This window comes from Miscanthus floridulus, chromosome 8 (genome assembly GCF_019320115.1).
Source record: "Miscanthus floridulus cultivar M001 chromosome 8, ASM1932011v1, whole genome shotgun sequence".
Taxonomy (NCBI): Eukaryota; Viridiplantae; Streptophyta; class Magnoliopsida; order Poales; family Poaceae; genus Miscanthus; species Miscanthus floridulus.
This window is the reverse complement of record NC_089587.1, coordinates 219,704,534-219,726,623: the sequence shown is the minus strand read 5'-3', so window position 1 is coordinate 219,726,623 and position 22,090 is coordinate 219,704,534.

The following is a 22,090-nucleotide window of genomic DNA, read 5'->3' as shown; positions in this document are numbered from 1 at the left end:
TGCCGCCGTCGTCGCCAACGACTATAGGTGACGATTGGTTCCCAGCCGGCTTCCTGTGGAGGAGTTCGGTCCCCGCAGAGGTTTTACGGGCGGTAGGTTTTGCAGTGCTCAAGAGAGCAGATAGACAAGATTCAGGGGAAGGCCACGGGTGCTTGGTCTTGCTTGTGATGTGCTTGCTCTGGTTTTTCTATTAAATTGATTTTGCTTATTATTCTTCTGATGTTGCTTTTACTAATCCAGGTGCAACACTGCTGGTGATCAAGAAAATTTTTCGTGGCGGTGGCAACGCGCTGTACGATTGGCTCGGTGACGGCTCATCGCAGGGCTTCTGCTCGTGGTGTGGCGTGCTATGTGTCTGTGACAACATCACTTTGTCGCGGCCATCGGCAGTCTGCCATGTGTTGTCTCAATGTAGTGATGGTGCATTATTTCCTCGTATTAATTTCAGATGCTGAGATTGGTGGTTGTTCATTGCTTGAAACTCTGTAAGTAGGTTTCAAAAATGGTTTAGTTCAGTTATTCGTTGGCTTGTTGATGCCAGGATCTCAGAATGAGAGAACATAGTGTTGCTCTGAATGATTTCACCTACTCGACAATTATGATAGCAACAGTGGCCCGCATACCTCTCCAAATTCAAGCTCAGGTGATCAAGACAAACTACCGGTATACACCAATTGTTGGAACTGCACTTCTGGCATCTTACTCGAAGCTTTGCAGCACTGAAGAAGCTCTTTCTATATTCAAAATGATTGATCAGAAGGATGTTGTTGCATGGTCTACAATGTTGACTTGCTATGCCCAAGCTGGTGATTGTATGGTGCCACAAATGTATCATCAAGATCACTATGCATGGCTTGAAGCCAAATGAGTTTGCGGTTGTGGCCCAACGCCAGCGTCTCGACTGGTCAAGTGGTGACGCGAGGACGTCGCTTGTCTGGCCGCTGCCATGCTGAAGCGAGGCAACACCTCGAGCCTACTCGACAAGGTAATCTATCTTACCTGGACGACTGGATTGGAGGGAGTGTTCAGTGGTACAGTAGAGAGTGTGGGTTGCAAGCTATATCGAATCACTCAGCTGCTTATTGGGGATAAAAATATATGTATGTGACGCCAATCTTAACAAGTATGCTTTTATGTGATGAATAATATATTAGTGTTTTTGTATAGTATGACAGACAATGCCAATATATAGCTCACCGAAATGAAGCAGAAAGAAATAAATTATACTCTGTTTCTGGCTCTCCAAGATACAATATCGATTATCAAATTAACATATTACAGATAACATATTGATAGCAGATCATCCATTGGCCCCTTGTATGATTGTTATCGTATTACTCAAATTCAGGATGCTTTATCAGCTCCTCTTGGAGCTCGTACTGTTTTTGGTGAGCTAAAAAAATCTGGTTGTCCATAATATTAGCCCCTGTTGGATTTGCTTGTTTATATGAATTTTTTACTTTGTTCGTGGCAGTGGATGGTGTCCTAATTCTTGCTTATCCCCTTGCTTCTTTTTCTCTAGGTTGTCATGCCATTAGATTCATGCACATAGTGGATAGTTACTGATGCTATATTCTGTTTTGCAATGCAGATTCATGAAGGGTGTTAGGGATATTTAGCAGCGTCATTACTCATCAGCAGGTACGCTTGCTTTATTCATGTGAAGTCTAGAATAAAACTCGATAACAAATTTGATAAGATTAACTGGTTTTCTATGCTATTAACTTGATTTTATTCTAAACTTGATACCTGATATGGAGCGAGTGCACACAAGGCTGATACGGAGTGAGTGAGCATCTCGTCGGCTGATTATCGTCTTCGTGTAGCACATATATTTTTTGCATGTTTGATTTGATATCATAGACAGATTAGAAGTTTTTATATTTTGTATATATAGGTGATTTTGTATATAATGAATAACATTAATGTTTTTTACGTGTTGAAATTGTTTGAACTTTAACTAATCCAAATAGGAAATAAGTGATCTTTAGAGCATAATAGAATTGGTTAATCACAATTGACATTTTCAACAGTGCTAGATGGTCCTAAGTCCTAACATAGGAGGCACCTCACATTCTTCTCTGTAAGGTGCTCCCGCTTATATAGTTGTCGAGCAATACTAGACACGTGCGTGCCGCATGCCTGCTGTCAGCGTCCCGATCGCCCCGATCGCCCGCGCTCACGCCCTTCGTGGAGGCGAGGAGGAAGCCATGGTGCAAAAGTGTTTTCCAGATTGTATACATGCTCAAATACAATTATATAAAAGTTGAACTATGAAAAAAAAACATTGGTTGTTTTTATATGCATTCCTAAAATAAAACCGTGGCGTTAACACGGGCATTATACTAGTATGCACTAACACGTTACCCACCCACCTAACACGCATACACATGCTAATAATATGCATGCATGTCACGTATCCACCTAAAATGCATACACACGCTAACACAAGCACGCACATGCAAATCATATTGCACATAAATCTTTAATGTGTCACGCTAAAAATTTTGCATACACATGGTAAAAATCATGTCGCGTATCCACTCTCACCTAAAATGCATACACACACTAAAAAATTAATGAAAATCAAAATCAAAATATATCAAGTCCAAAGTTATAAAATAAAAAAGGTTTACCATATCTATCAATCACGGATGTATCAATCATATCTTGGAAAAAGATTTTCTATACCTAAAACTTTCCTTATTTATCTTATTTAATAAAATAAAAAATAATAAATATACATTTCACCTATTGCCTCCTAGAAGGTAACCGTTAATCGTGACCATCCGATCGAAATCAATAAACGGCTCATAGTCATTTGGATACCACAGCAAAGCCCGCCACTGTTTTACCAGCTTAGGAGATTTGCTGCCTTCACTGTTTGTTTTTTTAAAACCACGCTTCGTTACTTAAATAGAGTTATTACAATCAAATTGCAGACAATTAAGCTAGGGGGAGAAAGCCATACAAAATCTTGTAACATAGCTAAAGAATGTTGGGCACAAAGGTAAGCAGTGAAGTTAGGACGTGAGACCCTCCAGCATCGTCTCAACACATATTTCAGAATCGCCGCCACCTCCGACATGTGATTGCTCATGTTCTGCCATAGCGACACCAGTTCTTGGGCATCCGTCTCCACTACAATGTGGTCGCGGGTTCCCTCCTGCATTAAACGAATACCCTCGCGTAACGCCTCCGCCTCTGATAGCAAAGCCGAACCCACTGAGGTCAAAACACGTGCTGATACCGCGAGGAAGCTGCCGTTGCTGCGACTGATCACCGCTCCTATGTGAACTGTGAGTTAGAGCAGATACGCCTGAGTACGTACATTCCGCAGGTGCTTAACAGCATAGTCGAATCTATAGTCTCCACTGCACCAGTACATTCGATCTCATCAAGCATGGAGCCTAGCAAGCATGCAGGCATCGGCCATAGGGTCAGGGGCGGAGCTAGGCCCTTTTATGGGGGTCAGACCCCAATGAATTTTGGCAAATGCAATAGAATGTCACTGTTCTGCACTGCAAGTAAACATTAATGACACCAGCTTATAATATTGAAGACCCCGGCGATTCATTCGGCTAGCTTCTCCACTGCATAGGGTTCCGCTGTCATTGCTTCCTGAATCCTGAGCTGCTTGTGGCAGCGGGCGATATAGTCATCCTCCTGCAGTTTGTGGGGCTGTCCATAGCATCATCTTCAGGGAAGAACGGAAGACCACTTTATTCTGCTATTTGCCCCATTTGAAACTGAATTTACGCTTCCTTGGGGATGGTGTTTCTGGCTATGGAAGATTAGAAGGTCATTCAGCAGAGAAGGAATTATAGCATCTTGAAGCCTTGCAGGAGATGCAGACTTTCCATTGTAGAACTTGGATACCCCTTCCCTGCCGAATGCACGAAAATTGATCAGCAAAATGGAAGACTGACAGGATTTCAAAAGATAATTTCCCATTATTCTCATAACCAATATAAATGCTAGTATAACGATTTATGGACTGAACAGAGAGATGAGCAGTCTCCAGGCCGCTAACAAGGAATATAAACAGACAAAGTTAAGTTGCTGGCTCCAAAACAAAAGACAGGTAACTACATACTTTAGTGCTATGGATAACAAATACTATGTGCCCATCATAAGCTAGTTGTAGTAGCTAACAAATTCATGTGGGGGATGGATACAAGAATCAGTACCAGATCTCTGGAAACTAATTTGCTAGTTGAAATTGTTCTGATTACCTCCATTGATTCGTTCCGATCTATAGAAAACTCTGCGCATGTGTGGCTCGTTCTCAAGATTCTTTTTTTTTTTAAACCTCTCGTTCTCAATATTCAACTGCTAGCATGCATGTTGCATTATCCGCAAGCTGCCAATACTTGCACATGGTCTATGTCTATACGCCTCTGTGGTTACGTGTGTATTGGGCAAATAATTGTTTTGAATGTAGGATTAAAAAAATTGGTATTTGAACGTGACAAATCCATGATATAATCATGAAATGGAAGTGTTCTGAAACGAGGTAGCTTATTCATAATGAGCAACTTATAAATAAACCAAATAAAGAAAGACATGTGCATGCTAAAGTAGTCAGGTCATATATATAGCGGGGTTGTTACTAGTTCTTAATTCTTAATTAGGATATCTTAGATTAGCCTGATTATAGGAACACCTAATCCGCCACATAGCACTTAATTGAACTTAATTAGTACTGACCTGATGATGCTGATGTCCTGTGGGGCTGCCGGAGTCCATGTGGCATAAGCCGGAGTCGTTGGTGTAGTGGTCGCCCGTGAGTAAGATGATCGGCTTAGGGGGGAAGGACGAGATCCCTCTCTCTATTATAAGCTCATGGTGGCCTGGGACCTGTCTATTAGACAGTAAGATGCCCTTAGAGCTAGTACGTGGTTGTTAAACCCCTTTTGACTCGGTCTTTATTGGCCGCCTGAGATCAATCTAACAATCTCCCCCTTAATTGAGAGGTTTAGTATTTTTATTATTAATCCATTCTCAATATAACAATATATTGAGATAAAAAATCGCAATGATCAATTAAGCACCATTGGACCTAGCATCTATAGTAGACCACTTCTATATCAAATAGGACAATTACTTGATACTTATTAGAGAAATTCTTAAAGGGAGATAGAGCTCTTTCTCTAAAAACCATTCTTCAATAACCAAATATACCAAGATAAAAGGATTGCAACAGTAAATTAAGTTTTGATGAACCCAATCACCATAGTGAACTATTTATATCTCAGAATGACATTGTCTTAGTCTTATGATGTCCCATTTATGATCCTATTATGCAATTTATTTTTACTTATACTTTTGTGCACATTGAAAATAAACATATATATTTCCATAATCACAATTTGAGATCTTAGTATTATCTCATATGATAGGTTACCAATAAACTTTATGCCGATAACTTAAGGTAAACCTATGGTAGGGAATAATTAAGTTGAATATAGTGTGTGTTGGGTTCATAAACCCGGGGTCCCTCATGGACCAGCTTCCCAACAAAGGCTCGGCCCAGCAGACAACGTTGCAAACGACGCACAACTTATGGGCCGGCCCAAATACCTAAACGACATGATAGAAGGGTGATCCAATCTCCGACCGGAAGGCCTGGCCGAGAAGGAACGGCGTCCGCTTCCGACTCTGGCCCGCCTCTCCGATCGGAAGGCCTCGCTTCCGACTCCGGCCCGCCTCCGGACGGCCTCTCGAACCGGAAGGCCTGGCCAAACACCACTTCTGACTCCGACCCGCGTCCCCAACCGGGGATGGGCCGAACCCCTGCTCACAGCTCTTCTCCAACTGACGCAATCAGAGCCGACTGGGACCAACTGACCGAGGACGCCCGCTCGGTAAGGACCAGGAAACGGACGGAGAAAGTAAGGCAGGACACTCAAGTCAACTGCAATACCAAGGACCATACCCTGTACACCTGCAGGACAGTACCCTGCGACCTTCCCAAGCAGTGTTGTAGGTGCCAACATTTTCCCTACAGTATTGTGGGCGCCATCAACTCCCATACCAGATAAACACGGTAAGGCTCCCCCACATGCCTCTGGACATCAATAGTGTTGTGGGCGCCGGTATTTACCGTACTAGACGAATATGGTAAAACCCCCCGCATACCTCTTGGCATCAACAATACAGCAGGAACCGACGTCTACCATACCAGAAGAAGAAGACGCAACCTCCCACATGCATCTAACATTTAACAGTGTTATGGGCGCCTACAATCATCTTGTACCCGACGGCGTGGGCAACAAGACTTAGTATACGTACACTCTCTCCCTCTCACTTGTAAGGCCATCCCCTTCATCTATAAAAGGGGATGCGCTCTCTCCCAAACAAGAGGATCGATCAGTTCACTAACACACAACAGTAGAACCACTAGGTTCAAACCTCGAGCACACGCTCGAAAACATAGCACATAGCGGAGCTCCCGTCACTCTCGGCCCTTTAGACCAGAGTCCGACTGGACCTCTTGTACCCCCATCTTTCTCCATTCTATTTGTAACCCCACAGCAAACTTCGAGCACCTAGGCTCAGGAATAAAGTCACCGACCGACTCAAACTGGACGTAGGGCATGTTGCCTAAACTAGTATAAACCCTGTGTCATTGAGTGTTAGGCCACCTCCGATCACAACGTACAGCAAAACTACAAATATTTACATGTTGGTCATTTTCTACACCGACAGTTGGCGCTGTCCGTGGGGAAGACGTTGTATGTTCAACACTTTTTGGTCATCAGATGGCCCACTTTTCCGCCACCTTCGCCATGGCGGGCTCAAGCGATATGACTCGCTTCGGCTCACTGGAGTTTCCTGCACTCCCACCTATGGGGATGTGGGGTCCGCCCGTCTTCGAGCCATCCTAGGCCTTCCTCTTTGGAATCCTAGACTTTGTCGCCGACCGGCTCGGCGTACTACACCTCCATGAGGAGGCACTTGTTCTGGCACCCGTCAAAAGCGCGCCCTCGATCGGCTTGTTTCTAAAGACTCATTTGGTTCCAATCACATTGTGTCCCTTTGGTCTCTCTACTAATTCTCATACTTGATTTCTTGTGAAGCTTTTCAATTCTTCATACATAACATTCACCCAATCAATATCCTTCAATGCTTCATCTATCTTCTTTGGTTCAATGGATGACACAAATGAGAAGTGTTCACAAAATAATGCCAATTTTGAACTTATTTGTACACCTCTTGAAATATCACCAATGATAGTGTCTAAAGGATGATCTCTTGCAGTATTGGTTGGTTAGAGGATTGGAACTTGATTGCTTGCACTTGCTTGATCATTTGGTTGAGATGATGTACTAGCCACTTGATCTTGTTCATTATCATGAGAGCCACTTGTACTTGATCATCTTCATCATTATTCACTTGCCTAGGCCTCAATTCACCAATATCCATGTTCTTCATGGCATTTGAAAGTTGAATGCCTCTAACATCTTCCAAGTTCTCATTCTCTACTTGTGAACCCTTGGTTTCATTAAATTCAACATCATGAACTTCCTCAAGAGTACCACTATCCAAATTCCAAACTCTATATGCTTTGCTTGTAGTGGAATAACCAAGTAGGAATCCTTCATCATATTTCTTATCAAACTTGCCCAATCTAGTGCCTTTCTTCAAGATAAAGCATTTGCAACCAAAGACCCAAAAATATGCAATGTTGGGCTTTCTACCATTCAAGAGCTCATATTGTGTCTTTTCTTTCAATCGGTGATAATAGAGGCGGTTGCTACAATAGCAAGCCGTGTTGATAGCTTCGGCCCAAAAAGATTGACTCACATTGTACTCACTAAGCATAGACCTTGCCATATCAATGAGTGTTCTATTCTTTCTCTCAACAAGGCCATTTGATTGAGGTGTGTACTTGGCCGAGAATTGATGTCTAATTCCAAATTCATCACACAACTCATTAATTCTAGTGTTCTTGAACTCACTACCATTGTCACTTCTAACTCTCTTGATGGTTGTTTCAAACTCATTGTGAATGCCCTTGACAAATGATTTGAATATTACAAATACATCACTTTTGTCCACTAGAAAGAATACCCATGTGTATCTAGTGTAGTCATCCACTATCACAAAGCCATATCTGTTTCCACTGATATTAGTGTATTGTGTTGGCCTAAACAAATCTATGTGCAATAACTCAAAAGCTTTACTAGTGCTCATCATGCTTTTCTTAGGATGAGTGTTTCCAACTTATTTTCTAGCTTGACAAGAGCTACAAAGCTTATCCTTTTCAAATACAACATCTTTCAAGCCTCTAACTAAGTCATGTTTAACCAATCTATTCAATTGTTTCATTCCAATATGACTAAGCCTTCTATGCCATAACCAACCCATGCTAGACTTAGTGAACAAGCATGTAGATAATCTAGCTTCACTAGCATTAAAATCAACCAAGTATAGATTCTCATATCTAAAGCCTTTGAAGATCAAGTTAGAGCCATCTACACTTATGATCTCAACATCATCTACCCCAAATATGTATTTGAATCCAAGATCACACAATTGAGCCACGGATAGCAAATTAAAATTCAAGCTCTCTACTAGCAACACATTGGATATGCTCATGTCATTGGATATTGCAATCTTACCAAGCCCTTTGACCTTGCCTTTGCCATTGTCATCAAATGTGATACTATCATAACCATCATTCCCATTGGTGTTGATTGAGTTGAATATTCTTGCATCACCGGTCATGTGTTGAGTGCACCCACTATCAAGAACCCAATGCCTTCCTCCAGCTTTGTAATTGACCTACAAAAGAAGATCAATTTGTTTTAGGTACCCAAACTTGCTTGGGTCCTTGAAGGTTAGTCACTAAGCTCTTTGGTACCCAAATGGCTTTCTTCTTTGAGCCCATCCATGGTTTACCAATGAACTTAGCCTTCACACCATTTGTACCCTTAGTAAGCATATAGCATGAATCAAGCTTAATGGAGGATACATTAGCATTTTTGCTCTTATTTTTTCATTCTTGCTCTTTGTGACCCACTTGCTTGCAACTATTACAAAACCAACCATTGTTCTTCACAAAACTAGTCTTGTGAGGAGCAAAGGCCGCCTTGCCTTTCTTGGGGGTATAGCCCAATCCCTCTTTGTAGAGAGAAGCTCTTTGGCTATCCAAGCACATAAGCAAGCGGTCCTCACCACCATAAGCCTTAGCTAAGGTGTGAGTGAGCTTAGTGATCTCCTTCTTGAGGTTCTCATTCTCAACCACTAGTGAGGTATTACAAGTGAGACCATCACTACTAGATGAGGTAGAAGTGGAAGTACTACAAGAAGGGTTAGTAGGAGCAACAATGATAGGCATAGATAGTGATTCATCAATTATATCACAAGTTAAACCTACATTACAAGTTTCAACATGCTTCTTTTTATTTTGCTCATCAAGCAAAGAAGAATGAGCTTTTTCAAGCTTTTTGTGAGCTTTGCCAAGCTTCTCATGGGCTTCCTCTAGCTTCTCATGAGTTGCTTTGAGCTCATCAAGGGCTTGCTTAAGGGCTTTTACCTCCTTATTTAAGCTCTTGCATTCCCTTCTCTTAATGTCAAAGTGTCCTTTAGCATCTTCTAGCATGTCAAATAATTCATCCTTAGTAGGTTCATCATCATCACTATTACTATCATTTTCATTTTCATGTTCATTATTATCAACATGTTCTTCATCACTTTCATCATCACAAGATTGTACCTTAGTGGCCTTAGCCATGAAGCATGATGAAGATTTAAAGAGAGAAGGCTTCTCATTGATAGCAATGCTTGCAAGAACCTTCTTCTTGGTGGTCTTGTTATCATCACTATCATCATCATCATCACTTGAGGAAGCATCACTATCCCAAGTGACTACATATGAACCACCCTTCTTCTTCTTGAATGCCATCTTGTCCTTCTTCTCTTTCTTTTCCTTCTTGTCCTTCTTCTTGTTCTTCTTGTTGTCATCATCATTGTCGCTATTGTATGGGCATTGAGCAACAAGATGATCTTTGCTTCCACACTTGAAGCACCTTCTTGACTCTTCTTTGTTCTTGAATGAAGACTTCTTCCTTCTAGCATGGTAGCCCTTCTTCACCATGAACTTACCAAATCTCTTGACAAAGAGAGTCATCTTCTCATCATCATCATCATCATCATCCCATAAATCATCTTCTTCACTTGATGTTTCTTGCTTTGCTTTGCCCTTGGATGATGTGGCTTTGAATGCCACACTCTTCTTCTTGTCATCCTTCTTGTCATCTTTCTTCTCCTTCTTTTCTTCCTTCTCATCATCATCTCTATAAGTATCATTAGTCATTATATCTCCTAATACTTGGTTTTGTGTCATGGTGTCCAAACCGCTTCTCACTAGAATGGTGACCAATGTACCAAATCTTGAAGGTAAACATCTCAAGAACTTATGGGAGAAGTCCTTGTCCTTCACCTCTTCTCCAAGTGCTTTGAGATCATTGACAAGCACTTGAATCCTATGAAACATCTCCATCACACTCTCATCCTCCTTCATCTCGAAGCTTGTAAACTTTCCTTTGAGAATGTAAGCCTTTGCACCCTTCATGGCTTGAGTGCCCTCAAATGACACTTCCAACTTCTTCCATGCCTCATGAGCCATCTCAATATTTTTGACTTGCTCAAATGTTCTTTCATCAATTGCATCATGAATAGCACTTAGAGCAATGTCATTGTTTTGGAGAAGTACTTCTTCGGCCGCGGTGGGATTCTTCGGATCTTCAATCTCAATTTTTGTTTCTACCACCTTCCAAACCTTCCTATTGATTGACTTGATATAAGTTGTCATCTTGGCCTTCCAATAGGGATAGTTGGAGCCATCAAATTGGGGTGACTTCTTAGTATTATTGATTTGAGCTATTTTAACACCGAAGGTTGTTAAGCCTCAAATAACGGTGACCTCGGCTCCGATACCACTTGAAAGGTCCTAATGGCTAGAGGGGGGGGGTGAATAGCCTAATAAAAAATTCTATAACAACACTTAACAAAATGGTTAGACAATTATGAGGCGAAGCAAATGTTGCGCTAGCCTACTCAAAATGCAAGTCACCTACCACAATTCTAATTTAGATAGTATCTATTCACACAATAGCTATGACACTACCCTATGTTAATGTGCTCTCAAAGGCTAACTAAAGAGCCACACCAACCAAGCAAGTAAGCTCTCACAACTAGCTACACTAAAGAGCTTGACAACTAGTTTGCGGTAATGTAAAAAGAGTGATCAAGAAGGTTATACCGCCGTATAGATGAAGGAACCAATCAATCACAAGGATGAATAACAATGAAGACCAATCACCTCAGAATCAATGATGAACACAATGATTTTTGACCAAGGTTCACTTGCTTGCCGGTAAGCTAGTCCTCATTGTGGCGATTCACTCACTTGGAGGTTCATGTGCTAATTGGCTTCACATACCAAACCCTTAATAGGGTGCCGCACAACCAACACAAGATAAGGATCACACAAGCCACGAGCAATCCACTAGAGTACCTTTTGGCTCTCTGCCGAGGAAAGGTCAAGAACCCCTCACAATCACCGTGATCGGAGCCAGAGACAATCACCACCCTCTGCTCAACGATCCTCGCTGCTCCAAGTCGTCTAGGTGGTGGCAACCACCAAGAGTAACAAGCGAATCCCGCATAAAAACACGAACACCAAGTGCCTCTAGATGCAAACACTCAAGCAATGCACTTGGATTCTCTCCCAATCTCATAAAGATGATAAATCAATGATGGAGATGAGTGGGAGGGCTTTGGCTAAGCTCACAAGGTTGCTATGTCAATGAAAATGGCCAAAGGTTTGAGCTTCAACTGGCCATGGGGCTTAAATAGAAGTCCCCACGAAATAGAGCCGTTGGCTCAAAAACGTGGGCTGACTGCACGTCGACCGGACACTCCGGTCCAATCGACCGGACATAGCACCGGACGCTCCGGTCATGAATACCGGACGTGTCCGGTAGGTCGACCGGACACGTACGGTCTCTCCTAGACCGCCACGTGTCCAGTTCAAGACAAGGTAGCCGTTGCAGCCTACACTTTCATGCGATCGGACGCTCAGACCGGACGCAGAACTATGAATGACCGGACGCTGAGCCACCGAGTCCGGTCGAGTCCAGTAAACCACCAGGCCGACTGGACGCGTCTGTTAGAAAATGACCGGACGCTGAGCCTCAGCGTCCGGTGGAGTACAGTAAGCATCCATGCTCGACTGGACGCGTCCGGTGATACCGGACCGGACACTGCCAGCATCTGATCGACTACTCTACCGAACACTGTGTTTTCTAATTCACACCGGACGTGTCCGGTGTGGCGATCGAATGCGTCCGGTTGTGGAGTTTGTCGCCAAATACCGGACACGTCCGGTCACTCTGTAACCAGCGCGACTAACTCCTCTTCGACTCTATCTTCTTCACTCTTGCTCAAATGTGTCAACCACCAAGTGTATCACCCTGTGCACATGTGTTAGCATATTTTCACAAACATTTTGAAGGGTGTTAGCACTCCACTAGATCCTAAATGCATATGCAATGAGTTAGAGCATCTAGTGGCACTTTAATAACCGCATTCCGATACGAGTTTCACCCCTCTTAATAGTATGGCTATCAATCCTAAATGTGATCATACTCTCTAAGTGTCTTGATCACCAAAACATAATAGCTCCTATGGTTTATACCTTTGCCTTGAGCTTTTTTGTTTTTCTCTTTCTTCTTTCCAAGTCCAAGCACTTGATCATCATCATGCTATGATCTTCATTTGCTTCATCACTTGGAGTGTGCTACCTATCTCATGATTACTTGATAAACTAGGTTAGCACTTAGGGTTTCATCAATTCACCAAAACCAAACTAGAGCTTTCAATCTCCCCCTTTTTGGTAATTGATGACAACCCTTTCACAAAGATATGAATTGAAATTCAATTGAATCCATATTGCTTGCCCAAGCATATTTACCATGTGTAAAAGGATATGGACAAGTTTCATGAACCCCAAATGGCAGCAATTACTCCCCCTACATATGCGCTAAGAGTTTGGATAGTAGCTTGCACATATGCTTAGATAGGAAATATAGGAGACAATGTCTACCAAATGATGCTAAGGTATAAAAGATGGACCTTTGAAGCATGATACCAATCGGAGTGCACCAATATACCATCCTTAGCACCATGGTTAGCTCAATACCACTTGGAAACAACACTTGGAAATGAAAGTTATCTAGATAACCTATGCATGCTAGTTTTTTATTTTATCACTCAAACCTACAACTAGCATACATCACACAAGCATGGATGTTTAAATTTAATACTTGTGCCATGCAAGCAAACATATGAAATGCACATTCAAATGCACCATACAAGTTCATGAGCTTGCTCCCCCTACTTGTGTGCTCAAAATTTTAGTTGATCCCTTTTCTTTGTCATATCTCTCCCCCTATGTCATATATCAAGATATCTTTATGTTTTCTCTCCCTTTATGATATTTCTCCCCATTTTTCACTATTTTTACTACTATCTTTGTTTCTCTCTCCCTTTGTCATCAATAACCACAAAGGTTCTAAATATAGATAGTATTACTTGTAGGGTCGAGATTATCAATGTCAATCAATGGGGTGAGGATCATTTTCCCAAATTTGGTCCAATCTAGATCATTTGCCAAAGATATTTAACTTGGTTTGATCCAAGGACAAGCTTCTTCACACCTCCAAATAAGGGTTATCTTGTACCATGTTGAGTTAAATACTTAGAGCTCATTTTCTAGATTAAACACTAGGTTTACAAACCCATAAACATGTTGTATGCCATCACTAGATCAAGTCAAGCATAGAAGCAATAGTGATACCATATAGACATCAAAATCATTTGATTTTCATAAATGAGCCTAATAAAATAGAACCACTTGAAAGGTCCTAATAAAATTGAAAATGTGACTAGATGCACTAATCATGTCCTTAGCAAAGATGTATGTCATGCCAATTAACTTTTACCTTGGATTGCTCGAAGGAGAGGCATGTCATATGAGTGGGGGTGCATCAACAAAGCATGCCCGAAGGATCACATTCCTTTGCCATGCATAGACTAGATAATTGACTCCACCTCAGGTTGCGAGATCCTCTCCTTTCTAGATGCCTACTTAGGCTATCACCAGATTGCGATGAAAGAGTCCGATCAGCTCGCAACCTTGTTCATCACCTCATATGGTTCGTACTGCTACGTAACCATGCCTTTCGGCCTAAAGAACGCTAGTACCACCTACCAAAGGTGCATGCAGCAATGCTTCACTGACCAAATCAACCTGCTCGATTAGCCTGATCAAGCCAAGCGACCAAAACTAACAATTGCCGTCTATGTTGATGACATAGTGGTCAAAACGGCTCAAGCTTGCGACCTGATTGCAAACTTGGCCGCAACGTTCGCGAACCTCCGATGGTTCAACATCAGATTGAATCTCGAGAAATGTGTTTTTGGGGTTCCAAAGGCGAAGCTGCTAGGATACATTGTGTCCGAGCGTGGCATCGAGGCCAACCCTAAAAAAATCAAGACCATCTCCAACATGGGCCCTATACGCAACGTCAAGGGCACACAAAGGCTCACCGGCTGTCTGGCTGCCCTGAGCCGATTCATCTCCCAGCTCAGCGAATGGGGGATGCCACTCTACAAGCTCCTAAAAAAGATGGATGCCTTCGTCTGGACTGAGAAAGCTCAGTAGGCTCTGGAGAGCCTCAAAGCGTCCCTGACATCGGCCCCAATCCTCGTCGCTCCTGAACGGGGACAACCCCTCCTCCTCTACGTCGTGGCAAACAACCATGTGGTGAGCGCCACCCTGGTCGTCGAAAGGGAGGAGCCGGGACACCACCTTACGGTCCAACGGCCCATGTACTTTGTCGAGGAGGTACTCACCGACCCCAAGGTCTGGTACCCCTAGGTGCAAAAACTCCTATACGTTGTGCAGATGGCAACCCAGAAGCACCTGTACTACTTTACCGACCATGAAGTCGCGGTCATCACTTCATACCCGCTCAGGGACATCGTCCACAACCGCGACGCCGTGGGATAGATCTCCAAGTGGGCACTCGAACTCATGGGCCACAACATCAGGTATATCCCCCATACCGCTATTAAATCTCAAGCTCTCATGGATTTTGTCACCGAATGGACAGAGGTGCAGCTACTGACCCTAGACGTCACTAGACAATGTACTTCGACGGGTCCGTAATGGCGCCCGGCTTAGGGGCCAGAGTGGTTCTAATCTCCCCGAATGGGAGTAGGCTTCGCTATGCCATCCACCTCCATTTCTTGGCCTCAAACAACATCGTGGAATATGAGGCCCTCATCAATAGGTTGTGCATCGCCATCGAGCTCGGCGCAACGTGACTCTACGTCCGTGATGACTCAAAGTTGGTTGTTGACCAAGTCATGAAGGAGTCCTCCTGCAAAAGCCCCCTCATGGTAGCATACTGTCAGGAGGTGCGCAAGCTCGAGGACAAATTCCAAGGGATCGAGCTGCATCACGTCCCCCGAAAGGACAACGATGCTGGCGATTTTCTCACAAAATTGGTCGCAAGGCGGGATCCGTCTCCGAGCGGGATCTTCATCAATGATCTCCATGAGCCATCCGCCCATGTCCTGGAAGGTCTGATCCAGACACACCCCGATGCCAAGCCGGCGCCCAGGGGCTCTAACCCCGACGCCAAGTCGGCACTCGGGGGCTCCAACCCTAGCACCTCCATGATGATGTCACCTACTGACGTCGCCGTGTTGGCACTCGATCAAACCGACTAGCGAATGCCGCTACTCGCCTACCTCCTCGAGGAGCTTCTCCCACCCGAAAGGACTAAAGCCCGACGGATCGCTCGACGCACCAAGACCTTCATCACGCTCATTGACAAACTCTATAAACGGAGTCCATCGGGGGTGCTCATGAAGTGCATCCCTACCAACCAGGGGAAGCAGCTCCTTCTTGAGGTCCATGCCGGGATCTATGGACATCACATGGCCCTAAGGTCGTTGGTCGAAAAAGCCTTTCGCTAAGGTTTTTACTAGCCCACCGCACTACGAGATGTAGAGGAGGTCGTCCGCAGGTGTGAGGGATGCCAATTCTATGCTCGATAAACTCATTTGCCGACACAGAAGCTTCAAACCATCCCTATCACCTGGCCATTCGTGGTCTAGGGCCTTGACATGGTAGGACCCCTCAAAAAGGGCCCAAGCGATTTCACTCACCTGCTCATAGCGATCAACAAGTTCACTAAGTGGATAGAGGCTAAGCCCATCACCAACATCCGCTCGGAAGAGGCGGTCAAATTCTTCCTCGACGCCATCTACCAGTTTGGCGTTCCTAACTGCATCATCACTGACCATGGGACTAACTTCACCAGGAAGAAGTTCCTAGACTTTAGTGATGGATATGGCATCAGAATCAACTAGGCCTCGGTTGGACACCCACACACTAATGGTAAGGTCAAGCGTGCCAATGGCATGGTCCTCCAAGGACTTAAGCCACACATCTTTGACTGACTCAACAAATACGTTGGGCGATGGGTTGTAGAGGTCCCAGCGATCCTCTAGAGCCTGAGAATGACCTCGAACCGATCCACAGGGTTCACACCCTTCTTCCTGGCCTATGGAGCTAAAACAGTGCTATCCTCTGACCTCGACCATGGCGCTCCAAGAGTGAAGGATTTTGACCACAACCAAACCACGGAGGCTCAGCAAGACACAGTCAACCTACTCGAGGAGGCCTATGAGACGACCGTCATCCGCTCTACTCGCTACCAGCAAACTCTCTGTAGGTACCACGAAAGGAAGATCAGGGGGAGGATCCTCGAAGTCGATGATCTCGTGCTCTAGAGGACCCAATCAATAAAGGAGAAACACAAACTCTCTCCACCATGGGAAGGACCCTATATGGTGACCAAATTGATCTAGCCAGGCGCATACCGACTGAAGGACGACAACGGCAACGTTCTCATCAACACTTGAAACATTGAACAACTACATCATTTTTCCCCTAAATTCGGTCTTACCGCTTTTATTGAACACTTGCTCTTGTAAAGCACCCTAGCCCGAACACTTTTAGCCTGATTCGCTCAGGGGCTCCATGAGGGTACAATACTAAATACTACCTCTCTTCTTTACTGTCACATGGTAAAACCTTTTTGCCCAAACGAAAGCGCATTCCATTCCTTCGATTACCCTACATGACTTTATTTTTACTCCCGACCGAGCGCACCATGCCATGACCTACAGTTATGAGCAGCCGAGCCTCGCGGGCCATGCTCGGGTTCTTAAAAGCTACAGCCTATGGAATGAACGGGCAGGTGCAAAAAAAGGATAAAAATAAAGCTATGCTAGGATAAAAATAAGGAACGGATAGTGATTCTATCACAAAACAGAACTGATGTATTCATTGATACAAAAAACTATTCACACAGGGGCTCTCCCATGAACTTAACGATTACATTTGCTGACTACTTCTACTCCGAATACTACGGTGGTCGCTCGGCGGCATCGACTGATGCCAAATGAGAGGCCACGGCACACGCTACCGAACATAACCACCACCGCAAGGGCCCCGTCTGGTTCTGCTCCTTCGACTTCGGTGAGCGCAACGAGTACCTCAAGGGCCCCGCCCAGTTTTAGTCCCTAGACTTCGACGAGCGCAACGGGTACCTCAAGGGCGTCGCACCCATAGATGCTCAGCAGAAGAGCATGGAGCGCTTGACCTTCTCATGCAGTCGAGGCAGCTCCTGGGCAGGGACGCTGCCCGTCGAGTCCCAAGCGTCTTCCTCCTCGACAAGGCTCGCCCAAAGACGACTCACCGAAAGGAGCCCACGTGCGGCTCCATCCCGACGAAAGCCTCACAGCCGGCGACGTGCAGTACCCTCTAATGCGCCACCTCCTTTGATGAAAGAAACACCTTCTCGGTGAAGGTGGCCAACACCACCTCATCTACGCTGGATGACCTCTAGCTCGACATCATGCTCTGAAATCACGAACGGCTCTATGAGTTCTCCTTTCCCTCTCCCTTCCCCTATTTAAGGACAAGATGCAGCAGTTGAAGAAGGGCAAAGGATTGGGGCAAAAAACCCTCTCCCTTCCCCCATTCAATGCGGATGGGAAACGACGGGACACGCCCTGACCGATAGGACGCACTCTGACCGATGAGACGCACCCTGCCTGATGGAACGACGCCTGGTCAGACAAGACATGGCCTAGGTATGGCCCACCACTACCGCATGACCGGGCACGAGAAACAAAGCACCACCACGCAGGCGGCCCTCCGCCTTCCCAGGCAGGACTTGGAAAGGCCCAACTACAGGATCTCCACCCAACAGAGACCATCGGGCTTCCTAAGTCAATCGAACAGCTCAGGAAAACACTGAGAGACAGGTAAGGAGCAAAGGAACGCCCCATGTGGGCCATGCCGACTCTATCATGAACGATGAGCATGGATCCTGGGTTAGACATTTTCGATTGGAGTTCTTCAAACCCCGTCACTTGAGTCATCAAGGTAACATTACCAACCCCTACTATTTCTTTATATAATCATTCATACATCCATACACGCATTCATTCATTCCATACACCTGTGCCCCTAGACGATTCTACCCAAATCGCCCGGGGGCTCGGGGGCTAAGGCATCGCATATGCGGTTAAATGCATCACAACACTCCATGTTGCATCACGAAGTGATAGTTGCCTAATTCAACATGAGCAACAACCGACCGGGGTTCAAAGGCCGGCCCACGAAGGGCTCGAGGCCGCCTCGCGTCAAACAGAGCCAGGGGAGAAAACACAGATGAGCCTCGAGCGACCCTCGCCCGGTCTACCCCGAAGCAGACAGGGCCATCTCAACCTTCTCGTTTGATCCTAAACCTCTGCTAAGCCCACAGAATCTCCATCGAGGGGAGGCCAGCGGGCCACCTGGGTCGGTCTCTGGAATGACCCAGGCATCTACCGGGTTGCAGGTTAAGGAGCACTGGAATGTCACATGAGGGCATGCTGACCCCATCACGAACGACGGACCTAGATTCCACTCGATCATACCCGTTAGCGAGCTCACCGAGCGTGTCACTCTAGCCTGAGCAATAGAGGCAAGCGACGTTAGCTCAGCCCCTCCGATTGTGAGAAACCGCTAACAGGGTAACACACAAAACTCAACCGACCCCTATCAAGCCCATCAGGGCTCAAGGGCTCAAGACACCTAAATTGCCTCGGCTACGCCTGACGCCAGGATCTACGAGCTCCGTCTCATCCGATCCCTAAAAACAATTGCCTCGGCTACACATGATGGGTCCATGAGTCCGCCTTGACCGATCCCTTTGCTATGCCCGACGCTAGGATCCACGAGCTTCATCTCGCCTGATCCCTAAAAACAACTACCTCGGCTGTGCACGACAGGTCCGCGAGTTTGCCTCGACCGATCCCTTGGCTACGCCCGACGCCAGGATCCACAAGCTCTGTCTCACCCGATCCCTAAAAACCGCCTCGACTGCGCACGACACCTTGGTTGACGACTCTGTCTCAACTAAAATGCATGCACACACGCCCGCTAACAAAAAAACCCTAGGTGATCCTGCCCGAATCGCCCGGGGGCTCGAGGGCTACACCCGCGGGTGCGCCCGTGCGCACCCGCTGACGAAACAAAACGTCCCCCGCTGGCAACAAGAAAAACCCCCCCAAGACGATTCTGCTCGAATCGCCCGGGGGCTCGGGGGCTACACCCGTGGGTGTGCTCGTGTGCACCTGCCGTTAAGATAAAAATCCCCCATACGACTCTACCCGAATTACCGGGGGCTTGGGGGCTCCTATCGGGTTCATAAACTCGAGGTCCCTCATGGACCAGCTTTCCAACAAAGGCTCGGCCCAGCAGACAACATTGCAAACGACATGCAACTCATGGGCCTGCCCAAATACCTAAACGACAGGACAAAATGGTGATCCAATCTCCGACCGGAAGGCCTGGTCGAGAAGGAACGGCACCCGCTTCCAACTCTAGCCCGCCTCTCCAATCGGAAGGCCTCACTTCTGACTCTGGCCCGCCTCCAGATGGCCTCTCCGACCAGAAGGCCTGGCCAAACACCACTTCCGACTCCAACCCACGTCCTCAACCGGGGATGCGCCGAACCTCTGCTCACAGCTCTTCTCTAACTAGCGCAATCAGAGCCGACTAGGACCAACTGTTCGGGGACGCCCGCTCGATAAGAACCAAGAAACGGATGGAGAAAGTAAGGTAGGACACTCAAGTCAACTGTAATACCAAGGACCGTACCCTACGACCTTCCCAAGCAGTGTTGTAGGCACCGACATTTTTCCTACAGTGTTGTGGGCGTCATCAACTCCCATACCAGACAAACACGGTAAGGCTTCCCCACATGCCTCTGGGCATCAATAGTGTTGTGGGCGCCGACATTTACCGTACCAGGCGAACATGGTAAAACCCCCTACATACCTCTCGACATCAACAGTATGGCAGACACCGACGTCTGTCATACTAGAAGAAGACGATGCAACCTCCCACATGCATCTGACATTTAACAGTGTTATGGGCGCCTACAATCATCTTGTATCCGACGGCGTGGGCAACAAGACTTAGTATACGTACACTCTCTCCCTCTCACTTGTAAGGTCATCCCCTTCATCTATAAAAGGGGATGCGCTCTCTCCTAAACAAGAGGATCGATCAGTTCACTAACACACAACAGCAGAACCACTAGGTTCAAACCTCGAGCACACGCTCGAACACATAGCACATAGCAGAGCTCCTGTCACTCTCGGCCCTTCAGAACAGAGTCCGACCGGACCTCTTGTACCCCCATATTTCTCCCTTTCGTTTGTAACCCCACAGCAAACTTCGAGCACCTGGACTCAGGAATAAAGTCACCGATTGACTCAAACTGGACGTAGGGCACGTTGCCTAAACTAGTATAAATCCTGTGTCATTGAGTGCTAGGCCACCTCCGATCACAACGCATGGCAAAACTACAAATATTTACGTGTTGGTTACTTTCGGCATCGACAGTGTGCAACACTTAAAACTTATTAGTGAGCACCAACATCTTAAACTTATATGATTACACTTTGACTCTAGATTGATCTTTCATACTGTCTTTGGTTTGGCAATACCACTTGACGTGTTACTCGAATCAAAAGTTGTACTCATATACTGGGATGAATATCTTAAGTTAAAGGAATCTTATAATAATAACTTTGTTCTTACAACAAAATAAACTTAACTTATACTAATTAAACATGTTATACCTTATTTTGTGTTACAAACTATATCTCATGGGTTTGTAACCATGGCTAGTGATTAGTGGTGAATGTGTGGAACTTTGGTGGCTAACACCCAAAACACAAGAAGGTTCATCCTAAATCGAGCTTCGAAGCCCTATGTCCAATCGTGTTAGGATGCTCGAGCGAGTTCTTACAACAGAGAAAGGCACACAGTAGGAGAGCATTTGTCTAGTTCTGATCTAGGATTTTGGGATGAGTTCGATCGGTCGATCCCTTGTTCGAGTGTTTGATCCCTTCCCTAAGGGTTCCCTTGCCCGTCCTTATATCTCTGGTGCGCAAGGGGCATACAAGGTTTGGGGTTTTCCATAGCTTCGTTGATCTTCAAGGAAGTGTTAAGGCTTCATTGTCTTCGTCTTCGAGCTGTTGGGCGTCGCTGCTCCAGGCTTGATCGTGGGCAACAATGTAGATATCGCCAGTGGTAGCTTTTGCATATGGTAGTGGCAGATCCTTGCAGACTAAGAGCTCGTTTCGCCCGTCCTTTGTCATCACTTGCATGCCAAGAGATACGAGGCCTGGGAAGCTGACATGTGGGTCCAACGCGCCCCTTGTCATGTTGTGCCATGCCCCGTGCATGACTTCTTACTGAAATATGCGGGCAAGCAGCGGCGGATCCAAAGGGGGGGCTGGGGGGCTCCAGCCCCCCTAATGGCTTGATTTCAAGCCTAATCACTGTAGCAAAAGCTTAATTTTACCATTAAATCTTCATGCAAATCAACATCTCCATTGTTTTAGCCCCCCTTATCCCGCATCGTGCATCCGCCAC